Genomic DNA, 23,520 nt, shown 5'->3' with positions numbered 1-23,520 from the left:
AGCTAAATAAGGTTATAACATTTTCATATATGCACTACTCGCTGGGGGTGGCCCAGGCCTGGCGGTCTGAGTGGTATTTTTTAATCAAGTCCCCTGTGTTGTAACCTTGACAGTCCTGCCACTGGGATATGGAAAGGTAATCCCCCAGCAAGTCCTTGTCCAGGGGAAAACCTCTAAGCCGTTGACCTCGACCCTCTGCTGGCCTGAGCTGTAGTCTGAAATGATCACCTGGTCCCTAGCCAAGGCAGGGCTTGCCCAAAGTTCCTTCAGACTCTTGCCAGTTTCACCTCAGGATGCTTCAGAAGAATTTCAGCGCCCAGGCAGACAAGGTCAAATTAAACAGCTTTACTGCTGCTTCTGGCTCAGCCCCCCAGCCCAGACCTGCAGCAGGAAAGGGAAAAGGATTGAACCCTGTTCTGGGATGAGCAAAAAGCACCCATTTTCTCCCTTATTTACTCTAAGAGCGCCTCTCCTCCCCCACTTCTGGCCTCCCTTTTTCACTGACTCAATCTCCCTGTGGCATATTTTGGGTAGTAGAATGTTGAGGTCAGAGGGACAGGCTCTTCATCAGAGCAGTGAAGATACCAGCCAGGAACCCTGAGCATGAACCAGCAAGATGCAGACTCTTGCTCTTGACTTTGGGCTCCAGGCATGGCCGGGCCTCTGGCTGGCCCGCGGGCTGCCTGCTCCCTCCTGCTCTCAGCACCAGCTCGCCAGCCCTCTTGCTAGCTTACTAGCTCAGCCTGCAGCGTTGGTTGGTTTCCCACGCCTGTGCTGGTCTGGATGTCAGGCACACGAAATCCCGTGGGCGCAGACCCCAGCCCGCAGCCCCGGGAAGGTGCCAACCCAAGCGAGCGGAGGAGACGGGCATTTCACGTGGGTATCTGCCTTCGCTCCGGCTCGCGCCTACTCAGTGGCCGGCGCCAGGGCCCCTCTGCTCCGACTTATCCCCCCGAAGTTAATCAGCAGTACTTGCCAGTTCGCTTTACTTTGGAAAATACTTAAAAAGCCTCGAAACGTTTCGGGGAAACGGCCGCCCCCAGGTTCCCCCAGTTGTGCCTGGCTGGGGCTGTCGGGAGCTCACGAGGCTGTGGCGTTTGTCTAGAACCGACATCGCAGACACGCAGCCCCGCTTCTCTCGGGTGGTCGCCAAAGTTGCCAGACGCCCCTCCGCGACCCAGTCGTGCCAGCTGCGGTTGCATAACCTCGCCCCCTGCCCCCGCCCGCGCCCGACGCCTGGTCTGCTCCCGGCTGCACCGGCGTATCCTGGCCCCCGGCGAAGCCGGTTTGGGGGCGAGTACATGCGCCCGAGCCGGGGTCGGCGCCCGTCCCGGCGGCGCTTTGCCCGTGGCCAAGTGCACCGGGCGCCGGGTGCATGAGGAGGGCACGCGGGGTTCCGCTTACCTTCCGCTGCTTACAGATAAGTCGAGGTCGGTGCAGCGCCTGGATCGGGCATGTCTCGCCGCGGACCCTGGCAAGCCTGGCGCGGCACGGAGCACTCGGGGCAGGGCATCCGCGGCAAGGCTCGCCGGGCTCGCGCGAGGAAGGCTCGGCTCCCGGGACCTGGCCGGCTGCGCGCCCGCCGCCCGCCCCCTCCACTGCCGCCGGCCCGGCCCGCCCGGCCCGGCCGGCCCCCGCGCCGCAGCTCGCGTCCCTCCGGCCCCGCTCAGCGACGCGCGCGGGGAGGCAGCGGCTCGGCCGGCTCCGGGGACGCCCGCGCGCTCGCTGGCTCGCGGCGCGGCGGAGCCAGCCACAGCCACCCGGCTCCGTGCTCCTCCGATGTCCTCATTTACTGCAATTGTCTTCGGCGAGATCTGGAGCCTGGGCCGGGAGGCGGGGGCGGAGGGGGGAGGGAGCAGGAGGGAAGTCCTTGCAGCCGCTCCCCGGTCCCAGCTACTCCGCGGAGCCCGGCGGCCGGAGGAGAGGGCGCCCTGAGCCACGCGCCAGCCGCCTGTGCGCTCGGCTGGCACCGAGGCGGGCGGAGCCCGGGCCCGCGGGGCGGGGGCGGGGGCGGCGCGGGCCGGGCAGGGCTGCGTGCGTGGGGTGGGCGATCGCGAGCGAGTGGAGGAGCCCCCTCCCGCCGACGTCCGAGCCCGAGCCCGAGCCGGAGCCCGAGCTTCAGGAGGAGGAGGTGGAAGCAGCCGCTGGCGCCTGCAGCCTGTGCGCGGGGCTCCACCGCGGCGCGTCCTCGGGGTTTTTGGGCTGCAGGCGGCGCTGCACGGCCCAGGAACTTGTTGAGTCTACCCCGGAGACGCCTCTGGAGCTGCTGGCGGGTGGGGGACTCCGTGTTTTCTCTCAGGAGTGGTCGCTGGAGACCCCGCGCGATGGCTTCAGGCTGTGCCAGAGGGCGCAGCCCAGCTGGGCTTTGAAAGCCAGAGGCAGGGCTAGGCATCTGGCTTCTCACCTGAGGATGCTGCTTTGTGGAGACTGGGGGTCAGACTGGGAGGCAGACCAGCCGCGAGTGGCTAGAGGACAGAGCAGGAGTGCTGGCCAGGTCTGTTGCATGCTGACATTTAGGATAAGTCCAGACAGGCACCTAATCAGACCACACACACACACACCTGCAGACGCCATGGGGCACCTGCTGTATCTGGGGCAGGGTTGAGTTCATCTGGCAAGAGGAAATCTGTCCAGGCTGCTGGCTTCAGGTTTCCTAGACCCCTAAATTTTCTTCTCAACATACTTGAAATTAGCCACATTTATTAGTCTGAATATTTCCATGGAAAGAACAGAGAAGTGTGAAGCAGAGAGCGGTGAGACTTAGAAGAGTGAATTGGAAAGACAGTGGAAATTCTTCACCCCTCCCCACCTCCCCAGGCACCCTGGTGGGCTCACAGAGTCCTGTGTCTGGGGCCAAGCCTTTGTTCCATCCTTGTCATTGGTCTGCCTTGAGACGCTCTATATAGCGTCTGTTCATTGTTACTGACTTTATATGAGATGTTTTATTTGTATGTGGATGCTTGGGGTGACATTGCAGAAGAAAAAATTCTAAAATGTCCTTCCTTCCCATCTTACCCTCAGCTGTTTTGGGGTTATAGCTTCATGATCCAGATCTGCCCAGGAAGAGAGTCCCCAATCTGTGAATTTAAACTCTGCCCACCTCACTCTCTTTAATGCTTCTGACCTCAGATTCCCCCAAGTCTGATGTGGAACTAGAGACCTCAAAGCCCACCAGGTAGGCTGCGGGAGAGATGTGCCTGGTAAGGTAGGAACAGCCTGCAAGTCAGTAGCTACCTCGGTTCCAGGAAAGGAGTCACCAGGGGGTGGTTTGATGTTGGCCTCTTTCAACACCAGGTGGCAGGGGTTTCTTCTACTGACCCCTCCAACCTGCTCCCTATGGGAAAGTGCTCTTGAGACTGTGGACTCCAGGAATTCTCGGAGGGGCCTGGAGAACTTTCTGTAAATCTTGCTTTATTGTAAATCCATAAAATGGAAATCTGCCTTCGGTCTCTTGAACATGTCACTGTGAATAAAGCTTTCAGGAAACATGGAAATGGTCCTGGTGGTAATGGAAAGCTAAAAGTTCTGAGGACCATGAGCCACAGCAGGTAAACATAAATGCGTGCAGAGGGCAGCACTCCGTGACAGTGCTCTGTGTGTTTGTGAGGAAACCTCTCTAAGCAATGCGCTATCCGAGATCCCTGTGATGGTCACCTCTAGGAGGGAAACAGAGTGCTGTGATTGGCAGGTCAGAACATCCTCTTCCACGAAGAGCAGAGTGTGACAGTGCTCCGCAGCCTCACCAAGACTGCTTTGAGTTGTTCAGTTGCCTTGTAGACTTCAACTGCTTCTCTAGGTCTGTTAAGAACATTGGTATCCTTCCTTTTGTTGAAGTAAGACACCATTTTCCTATTGTATTTCTCAAGTGCCAGTCTTCAGCATCACAAGTTAAAATATTGATGCGACAAGCTTGTCTCACAGACCCTTGGCCAGGGATGAATGTTCTGTGTGGGTGAGGTGGGCGCGCAATCTTGCCAGCATACATGTTGGGGCCGACTGGGGAGGAAGGAGCTCGGTCACCTTCCTGCCTACAGACCCCAATTGCATTATGTTTTTGTGTACAGAACATATGCATACTTTAAGGGTCTAGAATGAATCATATGTTTAACTTCCTCAGAAAAAGAGCAACATGATAGGAAATGGATAAATTTTAGCAATCAATTAAGTATACGTTGGTTTCTTTGATTTTGCTTCAGAATTTTGCTATTAAAAAATGGCCTTGCAAAGGGGAAATTAGCTACTTTCCACGTGGGATTTCCTGAAGGCAGAGGCACCTAGAAAAGGAAAATACAAGAAGTACCAGCCAGCCAGCTGATCCCATTTCCAAGTCTCTCTTCTTAGCCTTCTGCTTGGAAACCTGTGCATGTGTAGCATGGAGAACTGGTGGAATTCCAAACCTCCTATGTACTGGGTTTTGAGGTCTCTAGTTCCACATTAAAGAAATAAAATAATAAAATCAAGAATATGCAAGCTAATGATGTTTAAGAATGTTCATAACAGTTTTTTATATTAGTTTTCCAAACTTATATTTAGTAATAGGCTAGATATTTATCAACAGCAGAATGGATAGAAATTACTTGGTTTATTCATACTATGGAGTATTAGCTAGCAACAGTAAACAAAGTCACTAGCAACAGTAAACAAAGTCACTAGCTACAGAGGCATGCAGCAGCAAGGAGAAATCCACAAATGTGCAGAACAGAAGTGAGCCACAGAGGACACGTCACAGGAGTCATTTCAGTGAAGTCCTAGAGTGGGAATGTTATCAACAGTGCTGAGTGTCATAGTGGTGGTGACCTACAGGGCATGCTAATGTACAGGCCAGGGTACCTGTATGGTGCTGGACTGTTCTGCATCTTGAACTAGGTGGTTGCACAGTTGTGTACATGTATACCAACTCATGAAGGTGTCCTCTTGTCTCGGTGTGACTCCGTTTTCTTTGAGCATACTTAGTGTGTTGTGTGGTGTCTACACATTCTTCCCTCACGATTCATCCCTTTAAAAGAACCATCAGTGAGCTTGACTGGTATCTACTGAAGCCACTTCCTCTCCAGAACCCCAAAATGAGGCAAAGGAGAGCTGTCTACAGAGCAGCAGCTGCCATGCAGGAGAGTTCCTGTTTAGGTGCACAGCAGAACGTCTTCCCTGGGGGAGCCCCTGCCCCTGACTGCCCAGGGCTGCCATGTGGGGCTCTCAAGACGCGGCTTTGCCATCTCCACCTTCACATTCTCAAGTGTCTCTGGGCAGTGGGCAGGTTGCACACCCGGTCAGAAGCTGTGGCCATGTGTCTGCCTGCATTCACTCCTGTTCAGGGAGGTCCCCGCATATCCACGTGTGTCTGCAGGTGAGGTCAGTGACAGCTCGAAGCTTCACCCTCTCCTAGAGCAAGTCGGAGACCTCCGCATCTCTGGCCAGGCCTCCTGTGTGCTGGGCAACCTGTGGGAAGCTCTGCAATCTCTCCCCACCATGCTGGGCTCAAGGGTCCATTGTCCACTTTTTGTACTGGTTTCCCATTTAAGAGTGTCCCTTTGTGTGAGCCCCGCCTGAGGCTCTTCCATTGTCCTCCATCCAAGTCTGTTTTCCTTCCGGAAGGACATGCAGCTGTGTCTGAGTGCTGGCCGCCCTTCTGTGGAGATGCTCTGCTCCGTACCTGTCTTCTTTTCCCTCCAGGACAAGAGACTAGAGACCGCTTTTGGCCCCAAACAAACTGTGTTTAAACTAAATACCATGCAGATAAACTGGTTGTCTACACTGCATCATTGTGCATATGATTTTCTGTAGGAAATGGGATGCTTTCTTTTTTTTTTTTTTTTAGCTTAGAACAACAGAACTTTATCCTATCACATTTCTGGTGCCCATAAGTCAGAAATAAACACATTAGCAAGGCCAGACTTCTTTTGGAGGCCCTTGGGGAAAACCTATGTTTGCTTCTTCCAGCTTTTTTTTTTTAATTAATTTTTTGTTCTAATTTGTTGTACATGACGGTGATGTTTTCAGTTTTAATGAGAGCAGAAGTGTCTCTAGGTTTTCTTTAGTATGTCACACAAAACTGGTGGAAGTCTGTGAGGAAGGGCAGGGTGCAGGGCTCTGATTCTGATCAACACCCCCCAAGTCAGCCTCCCCTCCTGGCCTTGAGATGACTCACTAAGGAAATAAACATGTAGACTATTTCGTTGACCTTATTTTGGTCAGTCTGGGTGACAGTGTCTAGAGGGTTTTCTTATTATCCAAGTCTAATCTGGGACCAGGCTTTTACCAGCAGAGGTGGATGGCTAATGGGCTTTTCCTAATCCCTGCTGGTAACGCCACCCGCCTCTGCGGCCGCTGAAGCCAGCTTCACACAAAGCAGCTCAGATGCCCAGGCTGAACAGTGATACCTTTGACCAGAGCTGGGTCAAGAAGGGATAAAATTGCTTTCAGATTTCAGTGTCTGGCCTGCTAATCCACTTTACTTGTGTGAAGACTGTTCCCTGCTGTCCCCTCTGTGGTCAGCCCCAGTACTCAGGAGGCCCCGGTCAGCTCAGGGCTGCTGCAGGGAGGCCCTGGGTCTTCCAACATGGGGCAGGGTGGTGGCACTTGCCCTGTGCTACCTTGGAAGGGAAGTTCCTTCTTTGCATAATCCCCTCTTTCGCTTCACCAGTAAGGAGGAAGACTGGGGAGAAGGAGAAGGAGAAGGAAATGGAAACCTCTGGATTCTACTCTTTCTTCCCCAACCCTTCTTGAGAGTGAGACTTTCACGAGGCTGCACTTTAGTTGTGTGCCTTCAGCCCTGGTGCAATGTGCCTTATTGTCTTTTGTCTCTGAAGACAACTGTGAAGTAGGTACTGAGAAACTCTAACAGATGTAGATCAGAAAAGGCAAGCAATTTCTCCAAGGTCACACAGCTAGAAAGTACTAGAGACTGCATTCAAATACATTTCTGCACATTGCAAAACTGCCCTGCTCAGGTTTATTATTTTTATCTGACCTTGAGATCACTCAAGAGCATGTGTTGCTGCTTGAGTTAAGCATTACTTAGATGTGGTGGTCCTAATTGAGGAGCTACTAGAATCCCCTTCCGGTCCTTACTGGGACCTCAGCAACACCAGGGACCTGTGCCCAGAGGCCCCTTCCAGGCTCTGGTGGGATCAGCTCAGTGCCCTCCTGGGGCAGATTTCAACCCGCGCCACATGTTGTTCCCGTTCCCAACTCTCCTGGAGCAGTGGACACCTCCAGGCTGGCAAAGAGTGTCTCTCTGATTGGGTTCTTTTTTGCTTTCATTAGCCGTACCTCCTCTCTCATCATGTCAGTTGCACTTTGAAATAAAAGCAGGCACTGAAACTGCAACAGAGCATAATCGCTTTGCACTTGAACAGTACTGTATACCTTTCCCATGTGATGTCAGCAACAGCAGCGCCCCTTGGACTCACTGACTAGCGGCTACTGAAATGATCTGCCACATACCATACGTACACAGAAGGCCTCTTCAGCCTCTCCGGGTGCCTTCTAGTTATCCTGAACAACCCTTGGGCACTGAATTCCATTCACCACGACAGAACAGGTGCTTTGAGTTACAGGTGTGAGCATCTGCGCGCGCATGTGTGTGTGCAAGATGACGAACACACTATGCACATGATTCTAGTTATCTACCCTTGTCATTTTTATATACTCTGTACAATAAGTTATTTTGCTAAGTTCAGTATAAGAACTGATCACCTGACTCTAGGTGCTATACTTACTTAGGAGTGTGGATCCTGGGTGGCGTAGGAAGTGCTGAACTACAGGAAGTAAACCCGTTATTCTGCAGCACCATGTTCAAATGGGAAGACCACAGAATTTAAAGCTCTCTAGAGACCTCTGATAACTTCTAAGGTCACGCACAGACTTGCAGCCCTGGGTCTTTTGAAATGTTTCTGCTTTTCATATTATTGAACCCTGGGGAATTAAATAAACAGGTCGTGGCTGTACCTCCACTGCACTGTGGGTGCAGAGCTCCCTGTCTCCAGTTTGCCTGATTGGTGTTTTGGCACCTGCTGGAGCCACATCGTACTCTAACTGCACGTAGTTTAGAAGCTCTTTCTGGGTGCTCATCTATTGGTACTGGTGCACCTGTAACTAATGTTAAAGTCATAATCAAAAACATATCAACATGTTTCATACACAGTTTTAATTTCTTCCTGGATTCAAAGAAAAGCAAAGAAGTTGGGTTTTAAATATGACTTGGTATTCTTACTTCATTTTTAAAAAGCCCGTGTCCACATTTACAAGGCGTGTGGTTAGCAGGCTGTACACAGGACGACGGTTGAGTTGGAAGCCCTGCCTCTCAGCCATCACAGCTCCCTAGGAGGTTCCCCACTTATCTGGAAGGAGACCCCCCTAACCCTTCCTAGGTCTGGGCAGAGGGACGGCTCTTCAGATTCCTGGACATTCATTTCATTCAAGTCATAGAAGTGAATTATGCAGCACATTTTTTCATTTGTGATCTTTGGTTGATGGTTTCAATGGATCAAAGGAAGAAACTTGAAATCCAATGTGTATTTAAAAAACTAAATTTATGGTGATCATTTGGGAATTGAGTCATGGAAAAGATGAGCTAACCGTATGAGGGAAATCCGTTACTCTGTTACTCAGTATAAAGATTGAATACAGGGATGCTCTACCGTGGAGCCACCCCCAGTCCTGTTGATCTTTAGAGACAGCGCCTCATTAAGTTACCAAGACTGACATCAGACTTTCAGCCCTCCCACCTCAGCCTCTTGCATGGCTGGGACCACAGGTGTGCGCACTGTGCCCAGTTTAAAGGAAATCTTAATTCACTGCGTGTGTGTTTCCAGCATGAGCCCCCAATTTTTTTTTTTTTTTCAGAACTTGTTGAATATCGAAGATAATCCCTAGGGTTGAGCATTTAAGAAATAAACGAGTGTCCAAAGACTGTGACTGATGTTGTCCTTCCTGGATGCCTTTGGCCCCGGTTCCGCTTGTCACGACTGCACATGATTCGTCTTCTTGGGGCTCATCTTCAGTTCAGAACGCTGCCCATTCGAATGTGGAGCATCTCGTTCCACTTGATCAGCACGAGGAAATGTAAAATTACCCTTTTATTAGGATGTCTCAGGCTCTGTGTGTTATGCCCTGAAGTTCTAGAAGAAAGAATTTATTGATTTTATTTTTGTTCACTGAATCCAAGTATCAAAACGAAGAAATTCATTTAAATGTTACTCCCCCCCCCCCCGCACCCCGTTCCCAGTGGAGTAAATTTTGTCACATGAAATTGCTGATGATACTTCCGAGCCCTTTAAAATAAGACTTGTGATTCATTCACACCATGAAAATAGTAGAGAGCCAACATCTTCACCTGCGGATTCTTAGGTTATTGGCTCTTTCCTTTTTGGTCTCTGGGTGTTAATGAATATTTTCACTTCTGGAGCTTTCTCTGCCACTGACTGCAGTGTGGATGAAGCATGGAACCTGTAGTTTTGGGAGAAATGCTTCCCTTTGTACTTGGGCACATGTTGAGCTTCTCGTGGGATCTTTGCTTTTTTTGATGTAAGTACATACTTTGTTAGTATTTGAAGTACCTTTTAAAATATCGCTGAAATGAAGTCACCTTAAGTTGTGGTGCATATGACAAGTGTTGAAACACGGATGATGTTTGCCATGAAATTTAAATGAGCTCTACTAAAGCAGAAATAATGTCACATACCATGTAAAATACAAAGATCTCCCTTAGATTTCCCTGTTCCTTCTTCTTGACAAGCATGCATAATCTCTACATTTGAATATAGACTAGCATCAACATTTTTAAAGTGTTATTCCTCCTCAGGTATAACCCACTTTTAGCAAACTCCTTGTGTGAATGTGGTCACAGCAAGGATGCTCGTAGGTTTGCATTTCGAGGTACTCATCTTGACTAAGGCTGCCTTCGAAGAGCTGCTACTTCTCCTGCACCTAAAGTTTGTCAAAAATTACTCACTGCATGATTTTATGCAAATGCCTCTATTACAGTAAGTGAGATCATATTTTCTTCTATATGTACGTGTATGAATTTACTTACACACTTCTCTCAAGGCTGTTTGTGACGTGTTTGTGAGCAGGAGCGTCTTGATGTGGGCTGCCATTGCAGAACACAGGGGCTCTAAGTCCACGATCTTGCTCCATCTTCTGGATGGATTTTATCCAATGGAAACCAGAGCTCAGTAGATAGAGAAGCCGAGATGGTTCCCAAACGACCAGGCGCCAATGGTAGGTGCTTCACAGTCACCTCTTACTGTCAACGATTTGGTGGTGGTATGAAGTTTGAGACGTTAGTGGAATATATTTAGCTTTTGTTTTGTTTTGTCGTGTTTGTTTTTTTAATGTGGTGCTAGGGATCAAATCCAGTGCCTCACATGTGCTAGACAAGCACTCTGCCACTGAGCCACAGCCCCAGCCCATGTTAGTGGAATATAAAGGCTGAAGAGCTGACTGTACAGAGCAATGGACATGTCCTTGTCTGCACCATTTTTCAAAGTTCTGATAAACTGGACTTATTAATATGCAGCTTCCAGTACATCTGTGGGTCTTGTCCCAAAGCCAACACTCTGCCTACCTGATATAAATAGACTCACTGACTTGTTAAATATTTTACTTAAAATACACGTCAGTTTCTCGTGGATGACTGATAAGCCTTGGCACCTCGGGTTATATTCTGGGTGAAGTGCAGGCAAGTTTAGGGGCAGTCTCTCTTCTGTTAACTGTTGTTGCAGTTTGAACCTCTGTGGAGAACATGAAAATCTCAACTTCACCCACTCTCTAGTCTTACTTGAGCTAACTCAATTTATGAACTGGTTCTGTGCTGGTCATGGTTTTAGAAACATCTGAGGATTATCATCTTAGTCTTCCAGCAAGTGTTGTATACCTAGGTAATGATATCAACACTATTTGTCAATGAGGCTACAAGCACAGACTGATCATTTAGTATAACAAAGTTTTCAATCTTACACAGAAATTCCTATCATGGAGTTTTGGGTGGCTAGTAATAGTCTCCAGAAATTAACAATCCCATGCTTAGTGGCCTTGTTTGTTCTTAGAATGTATCTGGATGAACCAGGGACACTTTTGGAAGGCTTGGAAGTACTCTTCCTTTTCTTCCCAGGAAAACAGAAGTGCATTTATTCCTGCCAAGGCAAGGACATTATTCCCTCTTGGGGACTGTCTTTACAGGGAGCTGAGTTTATACCTCAGTGAGGATCAAGACATTCATTTATAGCAGGTGTTACAAACTTTGTCTTAAAGCTTCACTATGCGTATTTTAGACTTTCTGAGCTGTAACATCTCTGTTATGAAAACCCATTTCTGTTGTTGAAATAGGAAGCAGCTGTTGACACCATGTGGACAGAGGAACAAAGACTGAGTTCCAATAAAACTTTATTTACAAGACCAGGAAGTGGGCCAGATTCTGTTCAGATTCTGTTCCTGACCCCTTGTGTTATGATTTAGATCAGAGATGCCCCGCAAAAGCTCATATATGACACAATGCAAGTAAGTTTAGAGGTGAAAAGATCAGATTATGAGAGGCCTAACCTAATCGGTTGATTAATCTCCTTCAGTGGATTAACAGGCCCTAACTGTAGGCAGGTAGGGTGTGGCTGGAAGAGGTTGGTCCCTGGGGGTGAGCCTTTGGGGTATATATTTTGTCCCTGGTAAGTGGAGCTCTCTGCTTTCTGATGGATATGTCCTGAGCTGCTTTCCTCCACCAGGCCCTTATGACTTGATATCTTGTTTCATCTCAGGCCCAGAGCTGTGGAGTTGGCTTTCTATGGACCAGGACCTCTGAAACTAAGCGCCAAATAAACTTTTTCTTCTCTAAAATTATTACCATCAAATCTTTTGGTCACGGTGGTGAAAAAGCTGACTTAAACACAGACTAGAGTTCTCTGATCCCCTGTTTGTAGTGTAAGTTGTTTGGCACAATTTACCAAAATTTGGTACCATATGAGAATCCTCAACTTGAATAATCAATTGAAGCCTTTGATTCAGCAGAAAAAAACATGGTATTTTACCCTTTTGCTTCTCATGACACTGGATTGATTCTAGGTAATGCTGCCTCATTTGGGATTTGGGCAGAATTAGAGTAGTATATTCTATCAAGGACTATTTCTAGCGAGGGATATGTTAATGGAGACTTTCATCTGTTAGACATTCGCCTGAGTAATGGATGACATTTCCTGTCTCAAGATTCACATCCTTGGGGTAGGGGTGGGCATGCACACACACAAAACCCACCAAAAACAAACAACGGCAACATAAACAACCAGGGCAGCAAAATCTTAGTCTTTGTGAACCAGAAGAATTTTTCTTCGCTAATTATGGGAATGCTGTAGTTGTTGGAACCAAGATGCAGCAATCCCTCTGGGGATCCCTGGGGGTGCTCAGTGCCTTCCCTCGAGAATGCGACAAAAGAAAACTAGACTCTTCATCTTGGATTTTCATCTCTGACTGATTTACTTAAGTACTTCACACAACCAAATGGAATATCTTTGCTGTAGGCTTTTAATACCAGAGCTATTATGGTGACTGATACGACACAGAGTTTTTTGATTTGATGGTTTCCAAACAATTGAGATTAATAGTTCATTTTCTGTAATTATTCTCTATAACCATATGAAAAATGATTACTAGCTTCATACGAACTTTTACTAGAATAAGAATCAATAATCCATCAAATTTTCCTTTTAGTGTCATGTTTAACATTGCAGATTTGAATATTATCAGGGAGCCAATATTTCTTGACCCAGTATCATTGTTTTAAACATGCTCAAAGTGTGACGTAGTGATCATCAACTTCACCAGACGTCACTTTGGGTTGTTAACTCCACTTTGAAATTTGTCAGTACTTTCTCATCTGATAACAACATGCAATGTTCCCTAAGGATACAGGATTAATGTATATGGCGCTGTTTGTGTGTGTCCTGTCATGGAGACTGTGGCGCTCCCTTGTTATTTAAAATTGCCTCCCTGTGCACAGTGCTGTGGCCCACCAGGTGCTGGTCCGCAGTCTTTCATAGGCGGCGGCTTTTGGTTTACCAGGCCATGGTATGCTTAGCCTACACTGCATTGTTCTCAGGGGTGTTTAACTGAAGAAAGCATCTCTGAGTTTATCTTCTCACTGTGTAACTCTTGGAAGCCCCACGCTTCCTTTGAATATGTAGAGGCCATTATTTGGTTTTCTGACTTCCTTCACCAAGTGGCAGCTCTGAGAATCGGGCCCATCTTCTCTGCGCGGAGATTCCACCGGCCGAGTCAGAATGTTTAGCTCAGGGAAGCTCAAGACTCAGCTTGCCTCGGAGGTCTTAGCGTGAACATTCAAGTGTGCGCACACATGTTTTAGGGCCAATTTTGGATTTTTGTAAAAGTAAGCAAAAGCTGAGGTCATTTTGTGTGTGGGGGATCTCATTTGAGATTGAAGATGACGAAGAGGAGCCGGGGCAGGTGGAGCTATCCCGAGAGCAGAGCGAGAGCGTGGAGCCCGTGTGCCCTTTGGGTACCAGTGTTCCTGCCACCCATAGACGTGAGGCTGAGGGTAGATCTACCCTCCCCACCAGGAACGGAAGCAGCCTGGGCGGCAGGCCGGTGCCGGGGTAGCATCGGGCCTGCCTTTTCTCTCCTGAGTGGCACTGCCTTTCATTTTAAACTGGTGGATTTGAAAAACTAATCAAAAATAGACGAAAGTGCAAGAAAGTGAGTCACATCAGTAAGCGCTCCATCAAATGTGGTGTTAAAAGAAATAATTTCCACATCTGGGGCAATTTAGTGGCACAGGTAGAATTTATGCAAGAACGCTCAGTGTTCCAGGGGTTACAAAGACAATTCCAGATGCCTGTGCTCAGCTCCTCTGGCTAGCACACACACACCTGCATATGCAGACCCTCAAATATGAGCAGAAAAATTCAGCTCAGAGCTTACTTTAAAAATCTCATTTTAAGTCTAGTCCACCTTAGTAGGGCTGCCAGGGTTGGCAAGTCCCCTGTGTCTGATTTTCCAAGGACATGGAAGGACATGGAGTCTTGGGATAAGGAAATCCCACACGTGGCTGCTGTGCTCCTGGGATAAGTCGTAATTCTTTCTTTATAGTCACTTGGATACATCGCCATGTAATGCCAGTCTTTTTTTTCTCTCCAATCAGAAAAAAAAAAAAAAAAAAGATTTCTTCTCTCAGTTTCTTGGTTCCCTCACTGAGAGAATGAAATTTTTTATGAAGTCTTAAATTTGGTGGTTATTGCCCCATTACCTATGGAAACTACTGTAAAGACCGCGTTCGGCTGCCATCAACACGAGCTGCGGGCATCATCGGTGCCACGTTAGGTGGCCCCTGTGCTCATCCTTGGAAGAACGGCCCCTGCTTGTCTCTGCAAATGACTCCCACTGATGCTGTGGAGAGCCAGGGAGGGGACAGGAGGCATTAGAGGGGCTGTAAAGGGACCAGTGCCTGAGAATTTCTTCTGAAGGATGTGGGCCTGTGGGCCTTTGGACAATAATGCAGTCAGAAGGGGCCTTTCTGTGATTACAGGCAAATCATTCACAGGCTGAGCCCAGGAAACCAGAAGTGTCTTCCCGCCAGGAGGCCAGTCTGGACTTTCTTTTTCCCTCTCCTCTGTCTTGTTGATCCTTCCTCTGTTCCTGTCTGTCTGAGTCTTGCCTCTGATAGCTGCTGCCCACCTCTGGTTGGTGCGTGCCATTGCTTACCTGGATGCCAGGCCAGGCCCTTTGCTTTGCCCTCATGGCTATTGAGTTAGCTGGGGAGTTGGAGCAGGTGACCTCCCACCTCTGTGTTCACGTTCTCTCACTCTCCCTCCCTCTCTCTTTGTCTCTCTCTCTCCCTCCCTCCCTCCCTCATCTTCCTCAAAATTCTTCAGTTCCTGAAGTTTAAACCTAATGCAAATTCTGTCCCTCTGCTACATTGTTTTCAGTGTCACTCAATTTCTCTGAAACAATGAAACTAAAGCCCAGAATATTCTCGTGGCTCACTTCTGAATGGGACACGTGACTTCATGACTACCTACATTACAGCCTGCGCCTCTTATTATGAGATCCATTTTATTTTGTCCTGTTCCATTGTCTTCTTTTTTTACTGTATTGTTTTCTTATTTATTTTATTTAAAACGCTTCACGTGAGATCCACTGTCCTCACAGATTTTTTCCCCATGGAGCCGAGCTGAGTGGCCAATCTCCAGAAGGTGCTCGTCTTGAATAGCAGACCTCTTGGCACTGTGCAGGCTCCCTCTGAAGGGGGTCGTGAACAGGGCAGCCGAGGAAAGCCACGTGCAGCTGGAGATAGACGAGGTTTCCCCCTCACCTGCCAGGCAGGGCGTTTCCGTCAGTGTCCTCTGTTGAGTGACCTCGGCTTCCCAGCTGATGCTCTCAGACCTCCTGAGCCTGGCTTCCACTGGCTCTCAAGGGTGCTCCTGACCTTCATCCTGCTGAGCTTCAGCAAGGCCACCAGCTGTCTCCTATTTTCTATTTTTACATAGCTTGCTACCTTTTCGTGAATTTGGGCTCTAAAGGAATGATCTGAGGAGCGTCTGGTGCTCAGGACAGGAAATACCCTTTTCTCTATGCTTTGTATTATTGTTGTACTCGCCTCTGACATTTAACAGCTTTTATTATTGAATTTTGAAGCCCTTGGGTTTTTTTTTTTTTTATAGTGGAAGTTATAGATTAGATAATTGGTCAAATAAGAAAAATTCAGACCCCACAATTTTTTGGAAAACATACTGAAGGGAATGCATGCACGTGGTGAGGAGGAAAGGTGAGGCAGAGCAGAAGCCACGCCTGTGTGGCCAAAGCCCGTGTCGGCAAACACCTTCCCTGACCTGGACTGAGGCCCTTGCCCTTTTCCTGTCCAGGCGAGTCCTGCACTTCATTTTCTCTCTGCCTGCAAGTCTGCTGCATCTTCTAAAGCCCTGCACAGTTTGCTGTCCTCCCAAAGTTACAAAACAATGTCACTTTAAATGATTTAAAGAAAGATAGAATCGGATTTACTTTAGAGAGTGCAATCTGTTTTGTTCCTTGAAGGAGTTGATCCTACAGAGAATAAACGCGTTCGGACAGCTGGGAGTTGGGATGGTTGAACTGAAGATTTCTGGACTTTTCCATGGTATAAAAGCATATGCATTCAGTAGCAACCCTATTTTGAGTTTTGATCTCTTCCCCGGGAAGCAGTTTGCTGTGCTGGGCAGTGACAGCAAGTGCTACTCCCAGGCCCGGGATCCACAGGATAGAGTGCTGGTTCTCCACTCTGAACCAGGTTGCTAAGCAGGAAGGGCTGTGTTGAAGGCATTTTTGACTTAGTTTGTCTTCAATTTATGATGGTTTATCAGGACCTGACCCTGCCACAAGTCAAGAGACATCATTATACAAAACTAGTTTTATCTTTGTGGTTTTTGAAAATCAGTTTTATTCACTCAGTTTTTTAAAATAGCCATACAGGTTAATTTTGGTTATGTGCATTATAGCAAATATTTTACTATTGCAATGTTACAGTTGTGCAAATACATTGCAGTTATTGCACTGGCTCCGAGGTTAACGTCCTAAAGGAAGCAAATTGTTTAGTTCCAGTCCACCAAGGGTTGGCCATGAAGTGGTGTTCAATTACTTGCCTGCTTGGGTAAAGTATTAAATTATTATTAAGCATCATTTTGGTCTTTACTCTCACATGAAAGAAAAAAAAAAGGTCTTAGAAGCACAGTTACCTTAGACCACCACATGTCAATGCTGGCTGCATTTCAAAAAAGCTAGACTTCATCTTTACATGTCTTTTGTGCCTTGTCTGCCTGAAGGAGTGTGTGAGTGTGTGGTGGACCCAGGGGGAAGATGTGTTTGCATCAGGAGGTAGAAAGCCTTTCCTATGACCAGCCTGGATCCCACAGGCAGGGGCTTTGGAGGATCTGCTTTGTGCTTCCGGAAGCCTTGGTGCCTTCTGTGCCTTCAGGTCACCCTCCTGAGTGGACACTTTGTAGAGGGGGTGCCTGGCACCTGGGCAGCTCTCTTTTGCTTTAGGACGGTTCTGGATGTTTCTGCAGACTTCACTTCATTTGAGCAACTGCATCCATAATCGTGCCTTGCTTGATGGAACCTTCTCTGCGAAGGACTTGGAAGGCTCTCTGTTAGTTGGCTGGCTTTGTCACTGTCCTTTTTATTCCCACTCCCTGCTTCCCCTTTCCCCCAAAGCATGGAGAGTACCACTTTGGTCTCCAAGCCAACTTCCTGCATCTTACTTCTGTGTTGGTTTCCTGCTTCTTAAACTCACCTTGGGTGACATTGTTTCCACTTGTAATAAATGCCCCCTAATTAAAAAATGTAGCACTAATGCTTACTATTTGCAATGAATTAAAAAATCCAAAAATCTGACGTATAAAATCAAAGCCAATCACCTCTCTTTCCCACCCCTTCGTGCCTCCTCTTGGTAACACTGTTGACAGCTTGGTGTGTCTGTCTTTACACACCTGCCTTCCCGCTTGAAAGCTTTTGTGTGCATACATATTTCATTTCTGTGGATTTCAAGAGGCTCAGTGTGTTGCTGGAAGGGTAGGAGAGAGGTGTTTTCCTTGTTTGTTGTAAAGTAGAATTACAGTATTCACATTACTCTGCTGGTACCTTTATTTCATTGACAGTGTAACATGGTTCCATAGGTACAGATTTAAGTGTTTTGTTTTTTTCTACCAGAATATTCTTTAAGCATTCCTCATCTGTTATAAACCAAAGGCTATGATTTCTCCCTGAGCTTTTGAGAACAAATTTATTAGTATTAAATATCTTTGCTGCAAATGTTCCCATGCCTGTTCCTCCTGGTGGAAGCGTGATTAAGATACTCTTTGCAAGTGAGGTGTTTTGGAGCATCATCAGCAGCAAGTAGCTAGAGACAGAAAGAACAGGACACATGCTTCGTTTCTGTTTTTCAGAGTAATGATACTATTCTGATTCTTTAGAAAGATTTGTATATCTAGAGTGTTTCCTGAAAGATTTGATTTATTCTTCATAGAGTACTTTTGTGTATTTCTGAGCAGGGATTGAGTTTATTTTTTGGAATCCGATTTTGGGGTATTTTCAAACTGCTCTTTGGAATATTGATATAATATTCTACACAAGGGAATTGGTCCCATAAGATTGGGTAACACCAAACTGAACAAAATCAAGAGCAGTTTCCTTGTGGGGGGATTTTCAGAACCTAGCAGCCATGACATTGGAAAGCGGGTGTAGGCCTTGGCACTGGGGTGTTCCTCTGACCTTTCTCACCAGGGAACACACTTTGGGAAACGAAGCTCCTTCGGCTGGGATAAAGTGCCTCATTCCAGCTTATCTATAATGCTGTCTTGTTCATCGGCATCATGTCTTTCTTTTTTCCATTATTAAATCAAAACAAACCATGCATGTAAGACAAAAAGTGCAAGAACATGGACAGTTTGAAAAATAGCAAAATGGGCCCAAGTGCTGGCCCAACTCCAGGCACTGGGAGGGTCCCTCTTCCTCCTGCTGATGTGACCTCTGTGTGGATTTGGGGTTGACTGTCCCTTTGCTTTCCTGTTTGACCCTTTACAGCCTGTCTTCAGGCGTAGTCTGCTCTTGCCCTTTATGCAAGCAGAGTCCTGTGATGTGTATTTTCCTGAATGTGCTTCTTGGTCTCAGCACTGCGGGTTTGCAGTAATCCATGTTGATGGGCACAGCTGCAGTCCATTCATCTTCCTTGCAGAATAATATTCCAGTTTTGGGAACACATCACAACAGATGTATCCCCTCTTCATGGGTGTCGGCGTTTGCTGTGGAACAGCGCTGTTATGATTGCCCATCTCACCATTGCTAGGTACACACCTGGTTCAGAATTTCAGGGTGGACATCTCCTGCAGGCAAGTGCTTACCCTGGGCAAGGGGAGTCCTGTCTTTTTCAGCCTGCAGAGGTCAGGTCTGCATGGGAACAGTGACGCTTAGCTCACTGCTCTGGTTCAGTTTTCAGGCCATGACCCCTTCTCTTGTCTTGTCTCTTGTCTCTTGTTCCATTTAGGGTGTTGCAGTTTTAAAGGTACGTGGCCTGAGCTCCACCCTGAGATCAGAGCACACTTGCAGGAGGCCTGTGCTCCCACTTTTGCCGACCACTGCATTTCCTCTGGGCAAACAGCTGGGCAGGTGCTCAGTCCCTTCCTTCCATTTCTCTCTTTGACCCTTCCAGAACTCCCATCACTTCCAGCCTCCCTATCAAGACTTCTCTGTGAGACACCCCAGCCCACTCTCTGCACGAGGGGGCAGGACATCTACTGTGCTGAGGTTTACCATTCCCCCATGAGCCCCAGCAGCCTGAAGGGCAGAGTGTGTAAAGCTCAGGAAGCTGCCCTGCCAGTTGCCTCACCTTCCTGCCCCTGCCCCATGGTCCACTGCTCTGGGAAGGGCTGGGGAAGACCCCACAGTGCAGCCGCTGCTGGAGAGTGTGAGCCCGCTCCAGTGCAGAGCCAAGGCAGGTAGCCAGAATGATTTAGAACAGAAGTCACAGCTGAGTTCTGGCCCGTTTACCTTGAGTTCACTTGCTGAAAATGAACAAATAGAGGGAGTTGGGAACATGTCGCTCTACCTCGTTTTTGAGACTCTGAAATAAAGAAGATGATTTTAATAATGTTCTATAACTGATAGGTGCTTTTATAACCACATCCCATGCAAAGGTTTGGACCACATTTCCATAAGGTTGACTTCAAGATACACTAGGCAGAGCTAAAGCAGAGGAAGAATACCCGTACCTACACATAGGATGATCGATGGACATTTCCAGCAGTCCATCCAAATTTACTGTGGTAAGAACAAACAACCCAGAAAACAACAGCAGTGGAAACATTGAAATAATACATGCTTCGAGAGTGGGACTCCCTTCCTCCTTCCCCCACCATTAGACTGAAGGAACTGCACCACATCTGCCCCGGTGTGTCCTGAATGTTCCTTAGTGTTTTTCTGCTGAATCGCCTGACCGCTCCTTCCGTCTGAACTGTAAACTAATGGAGATGCTCCTCCCCAGTTAATAGGTTTTAGCTTTGACAGGAGTTTTTTCACAGGACTCGAGAGTGGCAGAATCCCTGATCCTCACAGGTGAGGTTGGCTGTGGGATTCATGAGTGAAGCTGTTTTCTAGAAGGTGTTCAGTCTGCATCCTGGGGATGCAGTAGGGAAAGCCAAAAGCAAAAGCCCTTTGGCCTCAGTCCCTTGTGAGCTCTTGGAGGTCTGTGTGCAAAGGAATCATCCATTCTGCAGTCTCCGAGGTCCCCAAGTTAGGAATAGCTGCTTGTGAGTTATTCTATCACCCTTCAGGTTGAAATGATATTTGGGTAGGAAGAGAACAAACAAGTCCTTGAAACCAGTGCATCGGGCAAAAGCATTGCTGGTCCTTACGAGGAGATTGCTGCTGCTGAGCTGGAGGAACTGACTTCTTCCCCAGTGCGCTGGTCCTGGGAGGAGCCCCTTGGACATTTCCTGATTACTGTTGATGACTGTTGACTGCAGCCTCAGCTCTCCATTTGCTGGAGAATGAGGAGGATACTTTGTATCACATGCAGACAAAAGGCTGCTGTTGATAAATTCAGATTTTCCCATTGCAATAAGAGTAGCACCCCATCCGGACTCTGCTCCAGAAGGTTGCTCTTCAGGAAGCACAGGCATGTCTCAGAGTACCTTCCACCTCAGGTTTCAAAGCCACTGCCTTTTCTCGTGACTTTTTAAGGTGGGCGACGTTTGGAAGCCTCAAAAAACCAACTTGCTAATTTTGTGAAAGACTCAGCTGTGTCTAAAGTAGTTTTGCAGCAGGCCCGACTTCGCCTGCTTTTTGGGTGGCTACAGGTCTCCTGCGGTGCAGAGGCCTTGCCAGCACTGACTGCCATCCTTACCATTTGGTGGAAGCCCAGCCTCCTCGCACTACCTACAGCCCAGGCAGGACCCTCCCTCTTCAGAAGTCGACGGTGCAGTTCACGTAGGCCAAGTCCCAGCAGTGGCTCTGCTCTGCCAGGATGCAGATGATCACAGCAAAGGACTTTCTCTTTCTGTTACTTTTCTCTGCATCCAACTGTGCTCCCCAGGTGTCGCCTTGCAGGTGACCCAACTGTGCGCTTTGAGCTCCTTTGAGCTTTTGAGTTCCACTTGCAGTTTGCTCCAAACACATTCACCCCAAACTTTCAAATCTCAGTGCCCTCGGCTCCCTTTTCCCTAAGTGACACCTCAGATAAACACCCGTTTCTGGAAGCCTTACTCCATTCCCTGCATTGCAGCTAGAAGTGCATCCTGTCCTCCCCAAAGCAAGTTCTGCCGGGGACTTGGTTTCTTTCCCTCGCATTTCCGGATTTGCTGCTTTCATTATTCCCACGTCCTCTTGTCCTCTTGCTCTCCCATCTCAACCTGCCCCCTGCAGTTTATTCTCTTTACCCCAGGAACACTGTGTCTAAGCTGCATCTTAGGGAATCCTCCCAGTTCCTTCTTTCTCTCTTTCCTTTCCTTTCCCTCCCTCCCTCCCTCCCTCCCTCCCTCCCTCCCTTCCTTCCTTCCTTCCTTCCTTCCTTCCTTCCTTCCTTTTTCTTTTTCTTTCTCTCTCTCTCTCTCTTCCTCTCTCCCTCTCTCCCTCTCCCTCTCTCTCCCCCTTCCTTTCTACCAGGGACACTGAACTACTGAGTCATATCCCTAGCCCTTTTTATTTTTTATTTAAGGACAGTCATCTTACTAAGTTGCTTAGGGCCTCACAAAGTTGCTGAGACTGGCCTTGAACTTGTGATCCTGCTGCCTCAGCCTCCAGAGCCCCTGGGATTATGGGCATGCGCCACCGTGCCCATATGCGCCTCCTGGGTTCTTCCTTGTTCTACTCAGTATTTGGCTGCTCCTGGAGAGTGCCCAACTGTGGCCTCCACCGCTGATCACCCTTCTTCCTTCCTACCTCTCTTATCTAGAAACTATTAAGTCCTGGGGTCCCCAGCACCTCCTGGCAACCACCGTCAGTGTCCTTAGGGTGACCTCTTCCTTTTGTAAGCACGGTCATCTCCTTCCTCTGAGTGACCAACTGACAGAGATCAGTGCTGGAGGATAAGAATAATCACCCTAAATTTGTACTCAGAGATACTCAGATATTAGATCATTGTGAGGGTTTGGATATGAGTGTCTCCAAAAGCTGTTATGTGAGGTGGTGCAAGAACATTCAGAGGAAATGATCAGATTATGGGAGGAATAAATCACTTGGTGGGTCAGTCCTCTGGTGGATGAACTGGGTGGTAACCGTAGGCAGGTAGGGTGTGGCTGGAGGAAGCCGGTTATGGAGACGTGCTTTTGGGGTATGCATTTTGTCCTTGGTGAGCAAAGCTCTCTCTCTGCTTTCTGGTTGCCCTGTCCTGAGCTGCCTTCCTCCTCCATGACTATCCGCCATGATGTTCTGCCTCACCTCAGGCCTAAAGCAATGGAGTCAGTTGACCATGGACTGAACCTCTGAAACCGTGAGCCAAAATAAACTTTTCTTCCTTTTAGTTGTTCCTGTCTGGTCTTTTGGTCACAGTGATGCAAAGTCAGACTGACACAGTCATGTAAGAGAGAACAGGGGCTCTACTTCCATGCCAGGTGTTGTAATGTGCCTCCCATCCCCAGTCTGCCTTTCGCTCTGCCTTTGCTACTCACGACCGAGTCTTCCCTCGCTTTTCCCTGAGCACAGGCTCCCTGGTCTTCTGATGGCATCTCTTAGCCCCCACTTCCTTCTTCTTGAGATTCCCAGGTACTATCATTTCAATTCCCTTTTCCTTTTCTCCTTGAGTGATCTTGGCCCTCTGGGCACTTCAGTGCTACCCGCCTGCCTTTCCCCCACTGCCTGTCAGCTCCACCTGTGTTTCTCAGGCGAGTTTCTGTCTCACATCCTGGGAGGGGCACTTTTCCTGGTTATTGCTTTATCTTTCTAAGCCCTGCTTTAAATTGTGAATTTTATCAGCCCAAAATATGTCCTTTATTTTTCTTAGCTATGAGTTAGATTTTTTTCCAACAGTAGGTAATGCTGAATGGAAGATCTTTCTGCCTTAGACATTTCTCTATTTAGGTGTATTTCCTCAGGATTGCCTCCCATAATCAGTGATGCTGAGTCGAAGGTATTTTTTAAAATATTTTTTTAGTTGTAGTGGACGTTTATTTATTTATATGTGGTGCTGAGGACCGAACCAGGGCCTCCCACATGCCAAGAAGGCTCTGGACCCACTGAGTCGCACCCTCAGCCCAGTGAAAGGCATTTTAAATGTGCACTTAAACTCATCAGCTTGAGAATTCAGAAGGGTGAAAGAAAAAAAAAAAAAACTAAGTGCAAATTTAAAAGATAAAAATGAAATGCCACTTATAAAATCAGGAAAAACTAAATGTTTACGTATCAAACTAAATGATTATGTACCAAGTACCGTGGTTCACCACGTTTGCATGCAGCCTTTGCCTTTACTTTAAACCACTGGTGGATCTCAGTGAGTGGCTTGAAGTCTGCATTTCTTCACTAAGTTTGAGTTCCGCAGACTCTTCCTGCTAACACCTC

At 47.8% G+C, this 23,520-nt stretch overlaps 2 protein-coding genes across 2 annotated transcripts in view; one reads left to right on the top strand and one right to left on the bottom strand.

Moving 5' to 3' along the window:
- The window catches only part of INSYN2A (inhibitory synaptic factor 2A), a 62,668-nt gene extending 61,125 nt beyond the window's left edge, over positions 1 to 1,543 (bottom strand). Inside the window, exon 1 of the mRNA XM_079137288.1 lies at positions 1,405 to 1,543. The gene's annotated coding sequence lies outside the window, so the exon portion shown is untranslated. The remainder of the gene's footprint in view (positions 1 to 1,404) is intronic.
- DOCK1 (dedicator of cytokinesis 1) overlaps positions 1 to 23,520 on the top strand; it is a 490,559-nt gene that overhangs the window by 270,134 nt on the left and 196,905 nt on the right.

The sequence above is a fragment of the Sciurus vulgaris genome, assembly GCF_902686455.1.
Source record: "Sciurus vulgaris genome assembly, chromosome: 4".
NCBI classification, from domain to species: domain Eukaryota; kingdom Metazoa; phylum Chordata; class Mammalia; order Rodentia; family Sciuridae; genus Sciurus; species Sciurus vulgaris.
Note: the sequence above shows the minus strand (reverse complement) of the source record. Positions and strands in the feature narration are given on the sequence as shown.